Genomic DNA, 13,596 nt, shown 5'->3' on the forward strand with positions numbered 1-13,596 from the left:
TCCATAACAGCAATAAGCAAAAAAGGTAAAAATGTTTTTTAGTTCTTCTACCGCGCTCATTACTGTGTACACGCAAATAATAAATTCAATAAAGAATAATTACACGTTTTGTGACTACATAGCATAAATATTCAAAAAATCGTTTCTGAATTTAACATTGGCGACCGTGACAGGACACGTTAGTCCACGGGATTTAAGTTTGTTTAAAGCGAATCTATATAAAAATATACTAAGTCGGTAAATTCAGATCGCAAAATACACGCCGCGAAACTGTAAACGTACGCCGGTTTTTCATATTTTGTCATACGCTAAGACATTCTTAAAAATTGTGGATAAGTTTCTAAAAAGAAACAAAATTACAAAAAAAACCTAAGAGCTGGAAGCCCACTTGGCAAGTTAGGGACAGTCTATAGCAGTACATGCCTAACATCAAATTAGCCATCAGGTCACCTTCGGTAACTATAACGGCAGAAAGTTCCTCTCAGTATAACCTTCAGTATGACCGACGCGAAAATAGCTAAATTAAAAGTAAAACGTACTACAGCTATTGGGCAACAACAACGCGTAAAAGAATTTGTTGACAAAAATTTAGCCAATGCATCGGTGGAGGAACTTGATACCAGATTGCAGGCACTAGAAAAATACTTTGCAGACTTTCAAACTATTCAAGGACACTTGGAGGAGTTGGAAAATAGTGATACAGAGGCGGTACGTCCAACATATGAAGAACTCTATTTTTCATTACGACCAAAATTAATGACTGCAATAAGCACCATCAAGCTCAAAACTAAAGGTCTGACTGGGGGAGATGATCAGAAGGCATCCTTCCGTGGTAAGTCACTCAAGCTGCCTGAAATTCCTGTGCCTACGTTTTCAGGAGATTACACCCACTGGCTGTCATATTACGAAACATTCTCGGCGCTGGTACATCGCAATGCGGCGCTTGATGACGTCACTCGTTTCCTTTATTTACGTTCCTCCTTAAAAGATGGCGCTCTTCGCCGAATCCAGTCAATGGAAGTCACCGCTGACAACTACAGCGTTGCGCTCAAGCTACTGGTGGATCGATATGAACGACGTAATATCATCGTACGGGAGCATATAAGACAAATTTTCAACATACCCTCTATTGCGGCAAAGGTTGGCCCAATCGCTTTGCGAGACTTAATTGACTCGGTAAGTATCCAATTAAGAGCCTTATCGTCATTGGGGAGACCAGTAGAACATTGGGATGACTTGGTTATTGAGTTAGTATTATTGAAGCTTGACAATGTCACCCTTGAAAAATGGAATGATGAGTGCTCAACAGACCGGCTTCCTACCCTAATGAGCTTTTAAAATTTCTCGAAAAACGTTGTACTCATTTGGAAGAACGGTCATCAGTTCAGCGGCCAAAAATGCTTTCTAACCCAACTCCAAATTCGTCTAAGGGCTCAGCACAAGTTAGGTCGACGCAGCAGCGATCAACTTCTGCTGCTACGGGGACTGCAAGGCCGCAGCGGGAGTGCACATATTGCAATGGCACAAACCATATCATTTATCGCTGCCGAAAATTGCTTGGTCTAAGCCCAAAAGAGCGTTGTGATGCTATCCAACAGCGAAATTTATGCAATAACTGCCTTAAAGCGGGTCATACACATTTGAACTGTGACTCCCAAAGATGCAGAGCCTGTAAAACCAGCCACCACACTTTACTGCATAACAACCAATGCTCGGTAAATGCAATCCCTGCTAACAATCCGGCTCATTGCAGCACTTCTAAAAATGATTGACAATTAACTTCAGCCAACATCCCTCTTGACAGCGCAATGACAACTAAACTCAATGTGTATACCTCTCAACCAATTTCGCTCAATAGCAGCCCTGTAAATGGTTCTAAATCTTCAGCACGTACTTGCAAATTTACGGTCCTACTAGCTACCACACTCATTCATCTGGTTAATAAATGGGGAATGCCAGTAATTTGCCGAGCATTGCTAGACTCTGGATCTCAGCTAAATTTTGTATCAGAGCGCCTCGCTGTCCAGCTAGGCATAAAACGCCAGCTAACCGACGGCGAAATATGCGGCGTTGGCGAAAATAACACTACGGCTCGTCACTCTATCACCACAACATTAAAATCCAACACATCTTCGTATTCAGCTGACCTCACCTTTTTGATACTACCACGCATTGGCGGGGATCATCCCGAAATTTATTTTGATATAACCCGATGAAATATTCCAGCTGACTTACAACTAGCTGATCCTACATTTTTTAAATCCCGAAAATTTGACGTGTTACTGGGTGCTGAAATATACCATGATTTATTAATCAACGAACAGATTCGGTTGACTGAGGATTTACCTCTTCTTCATAACACAAAGCTCGGCTGGATAGTTATTGGACGACTATCTACAACAACACAGCAAAGTTTCTAGTGCAGTAAAGTCACCTCGCCATCGGTGGCATCGTTAGAAAAGTTGCTCCGCCAATTTTGGGAAATCGAGGCGCACACAAACAACACTAAGGTTATGACGGCAGAAGAGAGACTCTGTGAATCCCACTTTTTGTCAACAGTGGTACGAACGGAGACAGGTAGATTTATCGTTCGACTACCATTCCGCGAGCCACCAATGTCATTAGGTAACTCGTTCACAGTAGCGAAACGGCGTTTTGCCTCGCTGGAACGTAGATTGGCTAAAGAGCCTTTAGTAAGAGAGCAATATACTCAGTTCATGCGTGAGTATGCATCTTTAAATCACATGACTAAAATTGGAGATGCCAGCAACATTATGCTAAACAAATGTTATTATCTACTTCACCATTGCGTTATAAAGGCCGAAAGTTCATCTACGAAATTGCGCGTCGTATTTGATGCGTCAGCAAAAACAACTTCAAATGTGTCACTCAATAACATTTTAATGACCGGCCCCACCGTCCAAGCTGACCTGTTTTCAGTTATTACACGCTTTCGAACATATCGCTGTCTTTACAACAGACATCAGTAAAATGTACAGGCAAATATTGGTTGATCCTGAAGACCGTCCATACCAGCTTATTCTATGGAGGGAAAATCCACTAGATCCACTCGGAGTTTATCAGTTAAACACCGTCACATACGGAACCTCTGCTGCACAATATTTAGCCACGCGTTGTCTCACGAAATTAGCTGAAGAAAATTCTGAAAAATACCCCTCAGCTTCTGCCGCGTTATTGTCACAAACATACGTCGATGACATTATGATCGGTTCAAATAATTTAGCGCAAGCCGCAACTCTCTTGTCAGATCACCAACGACTGCTTTGATCAGCTGAATTAGATTTACGCAAATACTTCTCTAATACGCCTATGCTGCTAAAACAAATTCCAGAAAACCACAAGGAACCATTTATGCGAATCGGAGACAACGATGTTGTGAAAACATTAGGTTTAATCTGGCATCCGACCGCTGATACGTTCTCATACCATTTTGCCTTTACTCGGCCAGAAATCACAACCAAACGAACAGTACTCTCCAGTCTAGGGAAAATATTTGACCCCCTCGGATTAATCGGGCCCATCGTAGTGCTAGGAAAGATTTTCATGCAGCAACTTTGGAAACTCCGTATTTCTTGGGATCAACCCTTGCCAGAAGATTTCAACCGGCGATGGAGCAATTATGTACAGCAACTAGAAAACCTGAATTCGTTACAAATTCCCAGACATATACTGTCCTCAGCGGAAAGCAATTCGGTACAGCTACATTCTTTCTCCGACAGCAGTGAAGCAGCCTATGGTGCTTGCTGTTATTTGCGCAGCATTGATGCTAATAACGAAGTCACTGTCAAGTTAATATGCTCTAAATCACGGGTCGCACCAGTATCATCAACATCTATTGCGAAATTAGAGCTGCAAGCAGCTGTGTTAATGGTAGAACTGGTTGAGCGCCTGCTAACATTCTTCCCATGCCCATAAAACAAAAATATTTCTACACCGACTCTAAAATCGTGCTGGCTTGGATAGCAAGGCCTTCGTACACATGGACAACATTCATCGCAAATCGAGTGGCGAAAATCCAAGAACTTACACGCACAGAAGAATGGTCCTACGTCAACACCAAGGAAAACCCTGCAGATATCATATCTCGCGGCATTCTACCGGAAGAATTCGTACACTCAACACTTTGGAACAATGGTCCAGAATTCCTACACTTAGCGGAGTTCATCCGTCAAGAGCAACCTCAACTACATCAGTTTGACGAATTTCCCGAGCGTCGACCTAACAAGCTTGTGCTGCTATCAGCAAAGACAGAGCACAGCGACTTAACAACTGATATACAGCATAATATGCCGCTACATCGGCTCGAACGAATTATTGCCTACTGCTTTCGATTTGTCAATAATGCCCGAACGTCAGCAGACGAACGCGTTAAAGGTCCATTAACCATACTTGAGTTGGAAGCGGCACTTACAGCTTTAATTCTCAATACCCAGCGCAGTTATCTTGCTTCGGAATACAATTCGTTATCAAAAAATATTGCTGTAGAAAAGTCTAGCCGGACCCGAAGTTTGGACCCATTCTTAAGCTCAGAAGGACTCATACGAGTTGATGGACGCCTTCAGCACAGCAATCTTGAATATGGCTCCAAACACCAAATAATATTACCAAAAAATTGTTTAGTAACAAAAATTATAATGTCTTCTTATCATTACATGCATCTGCACGCCGGCCCACAAACGCTGCTCACAATTGTACGCCAACGATATTGGCCTATTGATGGGAAAAATCTTTGCCGCAACGCGGTACATCGGTGCATCAGATGTTTTCGGACTAAACCAACCAAAACTGATCCTTTTATGGGCAGCCCCCAAAGGAGAGAGTACAACCTGGGCGCGCGTTTCTTACGACCGGTATTGATTTCTGCGGTCCTGTCCCAGTGCATTCGCAGATCGGTGGAAGGGAAAAGCGTACGTAGCAATATTTGTATGCTTCAGCACAAAGGCCGTCCATATAGAGGCAGTTAGCAATCTTTCAACGGCAGCGTTTATTGCTGCGCTGCGCAGGTTTATTGCTCGACGAGGTATTTGTACAACGATCATCACCGACAATGCTACGAATTTCGTGGGCGCCAAAAACGAGCTTGCTGAACTGCATCGCCTCTTTTTAAGCGAATCCCGGCAAGAGGAAGTACAAAAGATGTGTCAAACAAATCGTATAACATGGCGGACTATCCCACCAAAATCACCCCACTTTGGCGGCTTGTGGGAAGCTGCGGTTAAACAGGCAAAATATCATTTGGTCAGAGTTGTTGCAAATGCTACTCTATCTTTCGAAGAGCTTGCAACCATCACCGCTCAAATTGAGGCCATTTTAAATGCTCGCCCACTGACACCACTCTCATCTGACCCCACAGATTTGGAAGCATTAACACCGGGTCACTTCTTCATTGGCGAGCCCCTAACTGCGTTCCCAGAACCTGATCTGACTGATGTGAACTACAATCGCCTGTCGCGTTTTCGACGACTGCAACAGCTACAACAGATTTTTTGGCGCAGATGGTCTCGGGAGTACTTGAAACTGCTCCAACAGCGCTACAAGTGGACTTCAAGGGCTGATTCCTTACTGCCGAACACCCTGGTTCTAGTTCAAGACGAGAACTTGCCACCATACAAGTGGTCCCTGGGTCGAATTTTTTCATTAATCCCTGGACGGGATGGAGTTCATCGCGTTGCTGAAATAAAAACACAGCACGGAGTTTACAAACGGGCTATAGCGAAGCTTTACCCTTTACCCATCGAACATTGAAAATACTGAAGTATATTTCAAGGAGGGCGGCATGTTCAGTAGCAGCAATGCTCCTTCAGAATCTATTTTTTATGCTTATTTATTAATATTGTAATATTAGATTAAAAATTCCTTAAACTTCTGTTAAACAATAACTCTAATTACCAAAGTAATATGAACTATGTTTTATGTTCTCTTAGATTTACATCGCTATATCAGGCCACGAGCCTAACGGGTTAATTTCCATTGCTTTTACATGTACCTTCTTTTTCCATAACAGCAATAAGCAAAAAAGGTAAAAATGTTTTTTAGTTTTTCTACCGCGCTCATTACTGTGTACACGCAAATAATAAATTCAGTAAAGAATAATTACACGTTTTGTGACTACATAGCATAAATATTCAAAAAATCGTTTCTGAATTTAACAGTCTGTAAGATTTCAGCTGCAGTCCCTTTTAATGCCACGAACAATGCAGCAACTTTATCATCCGCATTCCAGTTGTTCAGTGCTGACGTCTTCTCAAATTGTAGTTTAAAGACCTGGAAAGGAACAGCACCGTCAAAGGATGGTGTCTTTACCTTTGGATTACTCGCTGAATCTTCAGGGAGATTTATTTGCAACTCCTGTATACGACCTCTCAAAGTTTCTACCTCGGCATAAATTTTGTCCTCGAGCTGTACAATTTTTGTATCCTGTGCTTCCAACTTTGATGTTACCCTTGCTTCCTGTGCTTCTAACTGCGAAGACATTTGTGCCACCTGCAATGATAAGCGCTCCTCTTGTGCTTCCATCTTGGATGTAATCTGTGTCGACATTTCTGAAATACGCGCTTCTTGTGATTCAATCTTGGCTGTTTTGCGTATCTCTTGCGATGCCAGTTGAGATGATATTTGTGACAAAATTTCTGAAATGCGTGCCTTCTGTGCTTCCATCTTGAATGTTAAACGTGACTCCTGCGATTCCAGCTGAGATGCCACTGTCGAGTTAGAGCAGTTATTGCAGCCAATATCATGTTCAAGTCTCTTCTCGTAACTGTATGCGATGTTTCGTTTCTCTCTTCAATTTTTGTTGTTGTCTCGTCGACATCAAGATGAAAGACATACTCTTCCACGTTAGTTCCTTCTGCTTCCATTGCCTCTCGTAGTCGTGCCTGAAGTTCGAGTTTAATGCCGGTTGTATTCAATCCACGGCTCTCCAACTCCTTCCTCAGTTGCTGGATCTTCAATTCACTTAACTTTGCCATGTACTTGTTGTCCTCTGGAATTTATTCAACAATTGCTCTTCTGACACCAATTGTAACGAATTTACTGCAATTCCCCTTATTTGCAACCTTCTGCTAACGTTCGAATCACTAAACTGTTGAATAAGTAACTCCAATATTCGATAATGCAAAATGGTATTTATTAGACTACTTTCAAAATAACACTACTATTGCTGGCCAGATAGCGTCTTAAATCAAACTAATGTCGCGCCTCTACTGTTGCAGCCTTTTATACTGTCTGGTTTCCTCGTTGTATATTTCTAGGCTTTTCTATTTCCAGAACTTACTAGTTAGTTATCAACTATAAAATTACCCAGCTGTAACTTCAGATGCATGATTTTTTAGGTTATCTCAAACCGCATGCGCTTGTATGTGTGAGAGACACATGCACAACCATTTCATATTTTCGGGAGTATCTCAGATATATGCATGTGGTTGTGCGTTGCTTCTCCGCTGCCTATACCTACATATGTGTAGACAAAATGATTGAATTATTGATGTGCATACAAGTCGCTGCTTAGAATCGGCTTAGAGATGATAGTATCCCTGAGTGTTGCTAATATTCGTCACAATACATATACCATTCTCTTCCAGATCTTAGATTTCTTTCACTAAAAGTTTAAGGGATGCTTCATTTCCGTAACTTTTAGATCTATTTAAAAAAAAAAGAGCTGGAAATATAATTTCTAATGAAGAAAGATGGTGCTCATGTATTGAAGGGAAAGTGTGGTAAAACGCAGCAACAGATTGATCTCCTTTATGAGAACCAAAAGGGTTATTATTATAAAATCACCAAAAAAATAATAAATGGTATGGCGTCTTTGTTCGGAATTAGTTTAAGCTTTTCTTTCCAAACTGCTCCATTTACAATACTGTTAAATTTTTCTTCACTTTTATAAGTGTTACATAAAGTAACTTTTTAATAAACGTGTGTTTTGATTCTTCGATTGTGTAGTATGAACACAATCAGAATTATACCAAATGATTTCTCTCACGATGGAAGAAGAAGAAGAGAAATTGAGTTTGAATGTTTATTTCAAAATGTCAGGGTTTTTACGTAGGTAATTAAACTAAATGAACAAAATATACAGAAATGTCATATTTACATTAAATTAGGGTTCACCGCTGTAACTTGCCTTATCCCGTACAACAACAATAAAATATACACTGTAGCCTATTGCTATGTTCCAAGTGACCGGCTTTGCACCGTTCGCCTTGTAGTGGTAGCAATAGAACTATTACATTGCAGTCCATTGCTATTTTCCAAGTGACCGGCTTTGCGCCGTTCGCCTTTAATGGTAGCAATGTAGGACCATCGCCAACGCCATAATGAGTATACAAAGTAACAAATATACAAAACATATATATATAACCAGACCTGTTAAATAATGATTACTAATGGTAATGATTAGCCGTTCCATTGATTATTTTCTTTAAATGCCATTTAATGATTACTTGCCATTATTTTCTATTTTTAAAGATTACTTTTCAATTAATTTAAAAAAATAATCAAAAAAAATCATAATTTTTTACGATTATTAAAAAAACTCAAAAAAAAATCAAAAATAATCAAAAGTAAGGCCTTTTTGGTAACTTTTGATTATTTTTGATTTTCTCGATTATTTTTGATTTTTTTGTGTTTTTTTGATACTTTTTTTTTATTTATTTTTTTTTTTTTTGATTACTTTTGATTATTTTTCCGCTTTGTTGAAAGAAAAATTCTTGTTTGTTGCATGCACGGAATAATTTCTACATACAAGTACATTTTAGGATGCAATATTAAATCGTAACCGCTTATCAAGGAAAATATATACATGCAACATATAGGGCGAATGGTATATGAGCGTTGACATAAACATATTCTCCGGTAAGTATATACACATGCATAATTTGCTACACTCATTATATAAGATAATAACGATGCTCTATGATTCATCCTTAAGTCAAGCCGTTTGTTTTGTATACAAAATTAATATATCCACTATTTTGGATTACGTTATGGCTATGCACTGATTGTTTTGTAATCAAAGTTTATCATATTGTTCGCTTTATTTTAGTAATATTGGTTTCATATCATCGCCAGTGTGGGACAATGTTCTCCAACAAAAGGTGGGCTGAAAAATTTGGTACAAAACGAGCTGTATTACTGTCTGTGTGATTCATGTTCTAGCATGGACATTTGGAAAACACGAAGTGCGTTGAAAGAAACTGCAAAACTTTTCAACACGTCTTTAACTTCTTCTGCTCCTGTTGAGTGACTATTTTCCTTTGTAGGAATTATAAATGCTCCAAGGAGTCGGTCTTTGTCGGACGTTTCATTCAAAACCTTAACTTTATTGAAAGCAAATGCAAATTTGTTATAATGTCTAAAGCAACTTTTATATAATGAATATATATAAATACCTCTTGTTTTGCTTTCTTTTAAGTTTTGATTTCCATCGAAAATCGTTATTTTTGGCAATGTTAATTTAATGAAACAATTTTTAATTGATGCAAATAATTATTAATTAGATACATATTTCATAACATCACTACTTCCTTTTAAAACATCAACTTGTGCAATTTTTATGTTTACAAAAACACATATTTATAAAATTAATAAAAAACAAGCAAGGAAGGCTAAGTTCGGGTGTAACCGAACATTACATACTCAGCTGAGAGCTTTGGAGACAAAATAAGGGAAAACCACCATTTAGCAAAATGAACCTAGGGTCACCCTGGAATGTGTTTGTATGACATGGGTTTCAAATGGAAGGTATTAAAGAGTATTTTAAACGGGAGTGGTCCATAGTTCTATAGGTGGCCGCCATTTCGGGATATCGCCATAAAGGTGGACCAGAGGTCACTCTAGAATGTGTTTATACGACATGGGTATCATATGAAAGGTGTTAATGAGTATTTTAAAAGGGAGTATTTTAAACGGGGGTGGGCCTTAGTTCTATAGGTGGGCGCCTTTTCGAGATATCGCCATAAAGGTGGACCAGGGGTGACTCTAGAATGTGTTTGTACGATATGGGTAACAAATGAAAGGTGTTAATGGGTATTTTGAAAGGGAGTGGCCCTTAGTTCTATAGGTGGACGCCTTTTCAATATATCGCCATAAAGATGGACCAGGGGTGACTCTAGAATGTTTTTGTACGATATGGGTATCAATGAGAGGTGTTAATGAGTATTTTAAGAGGGAGTATTTTAAACGAGAGTGGGCCTTAGTTCTATAGGTGGTCGTCTTTTCGAGATATCGCCATAAAGGTGGACCAGGGGTGACTCTAGAATGTGTTTGTACGATATGGGTAACAAATGAAAGGTGTTAATGGGTATTTTGAAAGGGAGTGGTCCATAGTTCTATAGGTGGCCACCATTTCGGGATATCGCCATAGAGGTGGACCAGAGGTCACTCTAGAATGTGTTTATACGACATGGGTATCATATGAAAGGTGTTAATGAGTATTTTAAAAGGGAGTATTTTAAACGGGAGTGGGCTTTAGTTCTATAGGTGGGCGCCTTTTCGAGATATCGCCATAAAGGTGGACCAGGGGTGACTCTAGAATGTGCTTGTACGATATGGGTATCAAATTAAAGGTATTAATGAGGGTTTTAAAAGGGAGTGGCCCTTAGTTGTATATGTGAAGTCGTTTTCGAGATATCGATGAAAATGTGGACCTGGGTGACTCAGAACATCATCTTTCGGGTACCGCTAATTTATTTATATATGTGTTTTTGATTTCGCCGTGCAGAACTTTTTCATTTTCTTCTACTTAATATGGTAGGTGTCACACCCATTTTACAAAGTTTTTTCTAAAGTTATATTTTGCGTCAATAAATCAATCAAATTACCATGTTTCATCTCTTTTTTCATATTTGGTATAGAAATATGGCATTTTTTCATTTTTAGTAATTTTCGATATCGACATAATTTACTTATATACTGCAGATATTAAATTTTTTGTTAAAATTTGACTTACAAAATTTTTTTTTAAAGTGGGCGTTTTCGTTCTACGATTTTGCTAATTTTTATTTAGCACACATATAGTAATAGGGGTAACGCGCCTTCCAAATTTCATCATGATATCTTGCACGACCGCCAAATTACAGCTTGCAAAACTTTTAAATTACCTTCTTTTAAATGTGGGTGGTGCCACGCCCTTTGTCCAGAATTTTACTAATTTTCTATTTCGCGTCATAAGCTTTATCCGTCTTTGGTAATGAATTATCGCACCTTTTCGGTTTTTCGAAATTTTCGATATTGAAAAAGGGGGCGTGGTTGTAGTCCGATTTCGTTCATTTTAAATAGCAATCTGAGATGAGCGCCCAGGAACCTACATACCAAATCATCATCAAGATAGCTCAAAATTTACTCAAGTTATCTTGTTTCAGGACGGACGGACGGACGGATATGGCTATATGAATTTCTTTTTTCGCCCAGATCATTTTGATATATAAGAAGTCTATATCTATGTCGATTAGTTTATGCCGTTACGGATTACCGTTATGCGAACAGAGTTAATATACTTTTCTAGCTCTGCTCAGCTGAGTATAATAACATGAAATTACTAAAGCTTATATTTTCTAACTGTACCATTGAGCATGTACATTAGATTGGGACGAAACCTCACTTTTCTGTAATTTCCGTTGTTAATACTAAAAATATGGGTCAATATGCAAAACTTAAGATTTTATAGAAAAATAGCAGACCCGGCAGACGTTGTTCTGCCCTAAATTTTTATATCTGCATACATTTTAATAAGCTGGTTCCGTCTAACTCTCTCTCGCCCCTCTACAATTTTTCCTAATCTTTGTATTCACTCCTCCCTCCGTATTTTTCGCTTCATCTATCTCCATCTTCGTCTCATTCTATCTCTTTCTCAGTCTCCTTCTCCTTCTCTATTTTCTGTTATCTCAAGTTTTTCTCATTGTTCTTCATATCTTATTGCCAGTCCCAGAGGGTGATATGTATTTTGTTCCAGTCCCACTCCGAGTCTCAGTCTCAGTCCCAGTCCGTCTCTGGTCTACTTCCCGGAAAAAAGCATCGGAAATACTAATATAGGCAAATTTATATACCAAATTCAGGCAAATCGAATAGGACGTATGTAAATAGGTATGTAGGTATTATTAATTCATGTCTTTATTTCGGCTTCGCATGCATATTTATCAGTTTTGCCAGGTTGGTGCGACTAAATCGAATATCACAATGAAAATTACTTAAAAGCTCTCACCAACACCTTTCATTTGATATCCAAAATACACACACATTCTTGGGGTGCCCGGGTCCACGTTTTGGCCTATATCTCAAGACCCTAGTCAACAATGGGTATGAAAACTACCCTGTACTAAAGCACTAATCAACAGTTTTCATTTGATATCCATATTGCATAAACACTCTCTAGGGGTGCCCGGGTCCACGGTCTGGCCTATATCTGTACTAAAGCACTCATCAACAGCTTTCATTTGATATCCATATTGTATAAACACATTCTAGGGGTGCTCGGGTCCACGTTTTGGACTATATCTCGCGACCCTAGTCACCAATAGGTATCCTGGTCCACTTCCCGGAAGAAAAATTATCTGACATTTTATTCTAGATATAACGCTACCTACATACCAAATTTCAGGCAAATCGAGCCATATATACGATTTTAGAATAAATCGGTCCCTGGTCCACTTCCCGAAAAAAAAACCTTCACAAACACTCTCCGGGTTCCTATTAAGTTATCCTAAAAATTTCATGGCAATCTTTCTATCCGTTCTCGAGTTATGGAGTGACAATCAAAATGTACACTTATTTTTATATATAGAAAATATCCAAGATGTAATCATAAGGAAATAAAAAGAAGTTTTAATCTAATTTACATAGACATATGTTAATAAATTTAACTGGGATATAACAACCTTTGGTTAGACAACTAATCATGATGATGAATGACAATTTAGAGGATCGCTCAAGTTGGAAGTGAAGCTGTCAACCATCAACCTAAATAGTATTACTCATACATATTGTTTTGTCATAAAACAATACGCACTCCCCAGGTATTCATCGGAAACTCTTATAGACACGATAATTAGTAGGTGGGTATGTACATACATATGTACCCATATGCCTAGATAAGAGCTCACGATATACCGGTACATCCTCCAATGCACTTGTGTGTACAAAACAATCAGTGCATAGCCATAACGTAATCCAAAATAGTGGATATATGTGACCCGGCCTATGAAAAGTTGGCTTATCACTAAAAAAGAAATTGCGAGAAACAGCTGTTAAAGATAAACAATACATTTCTTCAGTTTCTTAGTAATTTTTTTTGAGTCATAAGCCACCTTTTCATAGGCCGGGTCACATATATTAATTTTGTATACAAAACAAAATTGGCTTGACTTAATAGATGAGCCATAGAGGATCGTTATTATTTTATATAATGAGTGTAGCAAATTATGCACGTGTATATACTTACCGGAGAATATGTTTAGATCAACGCTCATATACCATCGCCCTATATGTTGCATGTATATATTTGCCTCGATAAGCGGTTACGATTTAATATTGCATCCTAAAATGTACTTGTATGTAGAAATTATTCCGTGCATGCAACAA

Source organism: Eurosta solidaginis, chromosome 1 (genome assembly GCF_040869045.1).
Source record: "Eurosta solidaginis isolate ZX-2024a chromosome 1, ASM4086904v1, whole genome shotgun sequence".
Classification (NCBI taxonomy): domain Eukaryota; kingdom Metazoa; phylum Arthropoda; class Insecta; order Diptera; family Tephritidae; genus Eurosta; species Eurosta solidaginis.